Genomic DNA, 5,000 nt, shown 5'->3' on the forward strand with positions numbered 1-5,000 from the left:
AAACCACTAAAACACTCCCAAAAAGTAAAATATGCACAACTAAACATCACATCTATAAATGAACAGTATAAACTAAAACAGTGAACTTCCATAAAACTAGAAATTTGTAAACTTTTACATCCAATACATCTGATAATTATTATAATGCTACTAAGACTCACAAAAACCTAAAATAGGAACTAGCAAAACATCACACACACAAAATAATAATAATAATAATGATAATAATAATAATAATAATAATAATGATAATAATAATAATAATAATAATAATAATAATAATAATAATAATAATAATAATAATAATAATAATAATAATAATAATAATAATAATAAAATAATAATAATAATAATAATAATAATAATAATAATAATAATAATAATAATAATAATAATAATAATAATAATAATAATAATAATGATTGTTCTTTTCCATACACACACACACACACACACACACACACACACACACACACACACACACACACACACACACACACACACACACACACACACACACACACACACACACACACACACACACACATTAGAAGAAGAAACAACAATTATTGATGGAGAAAAAATTCCCCACCGTCTAAGGCCGCGGCCACACAGGGAGCGAGAAAGCGAGCGAAAGTGAGAGCAAGAAAGTCTAATACATAATAACCAATGCACTGGCAGCGAGCAGGTAATGGCGAGAAAGCGAGCTGGTATTCTAGAAAGCGAGAAGAGTTGACGGTTAACTTTTCTCGCGTGATACCGATCGGTCAGAAGGAGTGACATCACAGACGCGGTTAGCGTGCGGGCCCCGCGTTCACTGCGCCATGGACAACATCGGGTCGAATCCCCACGCTACCACCTGTGATTTTTCAGTCACCGCCGAGTGGCCTAAGACTACCCACATGCTGTCCAGAAGACCACCCATCAACCCGTACTATAGAAGAAACCGTCCAAGTGAATCAAGAATGATTTCCGGGGGACAACATGAGCCAAGCATAACCGGCGCCACTATAAAAATTGCTTGCACCATGACGGGCTTGGGCCGACCACCATGCCCTGAAGAAAGCCTACAGGCGCTACAGGCGGATATGTGAAAAAAAAAAAAAAAAAAAAAAAAAAAAAGCGGGGCCCGCTGAGGGCCACTCCATCTATTCTTCCTCCAAGGTGTGGCCACAGAAACTCGCCTTGCCGCTCTCGCTCTTGCTCTCGCTCGTTTCTAAAGCTCCCTGTGTGGCCGCGGTCTAATGCTCTTCGAAGCGTTATACGTATATCGAATCAAGTGTCGCCTACAACGAAAAGGAAAACTAGAGAGGGAAGTACAGGCTCCCGCCCCGATTCTCACCCAATAAGAGGCCGGTGAGGCTGGTATTACGGTGCGGAAAGACGTATGTTTTCTTATTTCGTACTCAGCGAAAATACCCTACCGGAATTTTGTACCGTAACCCTAAGAAGGGTGACCGCTCCAATCCCTCAAACTACCGCCCAATAGCTTTACTTTCATGTCTATCTAAAGCTTTTGAATCAATCCTTAACCGGAAGATTCAAAAGCACCTTTCCACTTCTAATCTTCTATCTGATCGCCAGTATGGATTCCGCAAGGGGCGTTCTTCTGGCGATCTTCTTGCTCTCTTAACTGACTCTTGGTCATCCTCTCTTAGCAGTTTCGGTGAAACATTCTCTGTTGCGCTAGACATATCGAAATCCTTCGATAGAGTCTGCCACCAGTCTTTGCTTTCTAAACTGCCCTCTTTCGGACTCTATCCCTCTCTCTGTTCCTTTATCTCCAGTTTCCTTTCCGGCCGTTCTATCTCTGCGGTGGTAGACGGTCACTATCAACTCGACATAATCTTCCAAACACCTATCCCTTTTCTTCGACAACACTCAGCTGTCACCTTCTTCAACACTAAACATCCTCGGTCTATCCTTAACTGAGAATCTCAAATGGAAACTCCATATCTCGTCTCTCACTAAATCAGGTTCCTCGAGGTTGGGTGCTTGTATGTATCCGCCACTTCTTTTCCCTCTCCCAGATGCTATCCACATACAGGGGCCTTGTCCGCCCTCGTATGGAGTATGCATCTCACGTGTGGGGAGACTCCACCCACACAGCTCTTCTGGACAGAGTGGAGGCTAAGGCTCTTCGTCTCATCAGCTCTCCTCCTCCTACTGATAGTCTTCTACCTCTTAAATTCCGCCGCGATGTTGCCTCTCTATCTTCTATCGATATTTCCACGCTGACTGCTCTTCTGAACTTGCTAACTGCATGCCTCCCCCCCTCCCGCGGCCCCGCTGCACACGACTTTCTACTCATGCTCATCCCTATACTGTCCAAACACCTTATGCAAGAGTTAACCAGCATCTTCACTCTTTGATCCCTCACGCTGGTAAACTCTGGAACAATCTTCCTTCATCTGTATTTCCTCCTGCCTACGACTTGAACTCTTTCAAGAGGAGGGTATCTGAACACCTCTCCTTCTGAGTCTGACCTTGCTTTTGGCCACCTCTTCTAATTCTTTTTTAGGAGCAGCGATTAGCGGGCTTTTTTTATTATTGTTTTTTTTTTTTGTGCCCTTGAGCTGCCTCCTTTGTTGTAAAAGAAAAAAAAAATCATAACTGTACGGAAAAATACCGTGCAAGAATTCCGTACTTTTTTCGTACCATCGGCAAAATATATCTACATCTAAGTAATTTTCCATTGATCAGAGTGCGTGTTTGGATTTTGAAAGGAACATTTACGGTGACTATGGTTGAAAATGTATTGTGTTGAAATTGACTGGACACGAGAAAAAATAATTGTATTTACCTATAGTCTGAAAAGTAAGCATCATAACACCTCAGCTGCACCTGCCAACAATGACTGTTTTTTTTTTTTTTTTTATAAAGGAGACACCTCAAGGGTACAAAAAAAAGTAAACAATAATTAAAAAAAAAAAAGCCCGCTACTCGCTGCTCACAAAAATAATCTAAAGAGGTGGCCGAAGTATCCGAAAGAAAGGTCAATTTCGGGAGGAGAGGTGTCCAGATACCGTTCTCTTGAAAGAGTTCAAGTCGTAGGCAGGAGGAAATACATAAGAAGGAAGATTGTTCCAGCGTGAAGGATGAAAGAGTGAAGATGCTGGTTAACTCTTGCATAAGGGGGTTGGACAGTATAGGGATGAGCATGAGTAGAAAGTCTCGTGCAGCGGGGCCGCGGGAGGGGGGGAGGCATGCAATTAGCAAGTTCAGAAGAGCAGTCACCATGAAAATATCGATAAAAGATAGAAAGAGAGGCAACATGGCGGCGGAAATTAAGAGGTAGAAGACTATCAGTAAGAGAAGGAGAGCTGATGAGACGAAGAGCCTTAGACTCCATTCTGTCCAAGAGAGCTATGTGAGTGGAGCCCCCCCCACACATGAGATGCATACGCCATACGAGGGCGGATAATGCCCCTGTATATGGATAGCAACTGTGCGGTGGGAGAAGAACTGGCGGAGACGATACAGAACGCCCAACCTCGAGGAAGCTGATTTAGTGAGAGAAGAAATGCGAAGTTTCCAGTTAAGATTTTGAGTTAACAATAGACCGAGTGTGTTTAGTGTTGAAGATGGTGACAGCTGAGTGTTGTCGAAGAATAGGGGATAGGTGCTTGGAAGATTGTGTCGAGTTGATAGGTGTAGAAATTGGGTTTTTGAGGCATTGAAGGACATAAGGTTCCTTTTACCTCAATCGGAAATGATAGTAAGGTCTGAGGTTAAGCGTTCTGCAGCCTCCAGCCTGGAGTCATGTAATTCCTGTTGAGAGGGTCTTCTGTTGAAAGAAGTTGAATAATGCAGAGTGGAGTCATCAGCGTATGAGTGGATAGGACAGTTTGTTATAGAAAGAAGATCATTGATGAATAACAGGAAGAGAGTGGGTGATAGGACAGAGCCCTGTGGAACACCACTGTTAATAGGTTTATGAGAAGAACAGTGACCGTCAACCACAGCAGAGAGAGAACAGCCGGAAAGAAAACTGGAGATAAAGGAACAGAGAGAAGGATAGAATCCGAAAGAGGGCAGTTTAGAAAGCAAAGACTTGTGCCAGACTCTATCGAAGGCTTTTGATATGTCTAGCGCAACAGAGAAAGTTTCACCGAAACGGCTAAGAGAGGATGACCAAGAATCAGTTAAGAGGGCAAGAAGATCGCCAGTAGAGCGCCCCTTGCGGAATCCATACTGGCAATCAGATAGAAGGTTAGAAGTGGAAAGGTGCTTTTGAATCTTCCGGTTAAGGATTGATTCAAAAGCTTTAGATAGACATGAAAGTAAAGCTATAGGGCGGTAGTTTGAGGGATTGGAACGGTCACCCTTCTAAGGCACAGGCTGTACAAAGGCATACTTCCAGCAGGAAGGAAAGGTAGATGTTGATAGGCAGAGGCGAAAGAGTTTGACCAGGCAGGGTGTCAGCACGGAAGCACAGTTTTTAAGGACAATAGGAGGCACTCCATCAGTTCCATAAGCCTTCTGAGAGTTGAGGCCAGAGAGGGCATAGAAAACATAATTTGGAAGAATCTAAATAACAGGTATAAAGGAGTCAGAGAGGGGATGAGTAGGAGGAAGGCTCCTGTTGGTCCTGTCATTCGTGTGTTGACCTACAACACAACATGGGGCGACCATACCCACCCGAAAGAGAAACGAAATGTAAGAAATATATTCATTATATTAAAAACATACTTATGAATAATCAATAAATATGCTATTATTCTACTTCTGTTATTATTTCACTTCTCTTTTTCAATCAGTAACTCTGTAATCACAACAAGTACTACAAGATTTTTAAACAACATGCTTGGTCGCGAGTGTATTGAAGTAAGTAAGAAGTCGATTATAACTACAGTATAGTAATATAGTTTGTTATGATTAAGATGACTGAGATCACTACCTTTGGATGAGTTATTCTTATTGGTACGTACGTCATTGGGTCACTGCGATCCCGTAAAACTGTGCGGGGTAATCTAATTCGTCGAATTTCTTCAATTTGC

The sequence above is a fragment of the Eriocheir sinensis genome, unplaced genomic scaffold (assembly GCF_024679095.1).
Source record: "Eriocheir sinensis breed Jianghai 21 unplaced genomic scaffold, ASM2467909v1 Scaffold723, whole genome shotgun sequence".
NCBI lineage: Eukaryota > Metazoa > Arthropoda > Malacostraca > Decapoda > Varunidae > Eriocheir > Eriocheir sinensis.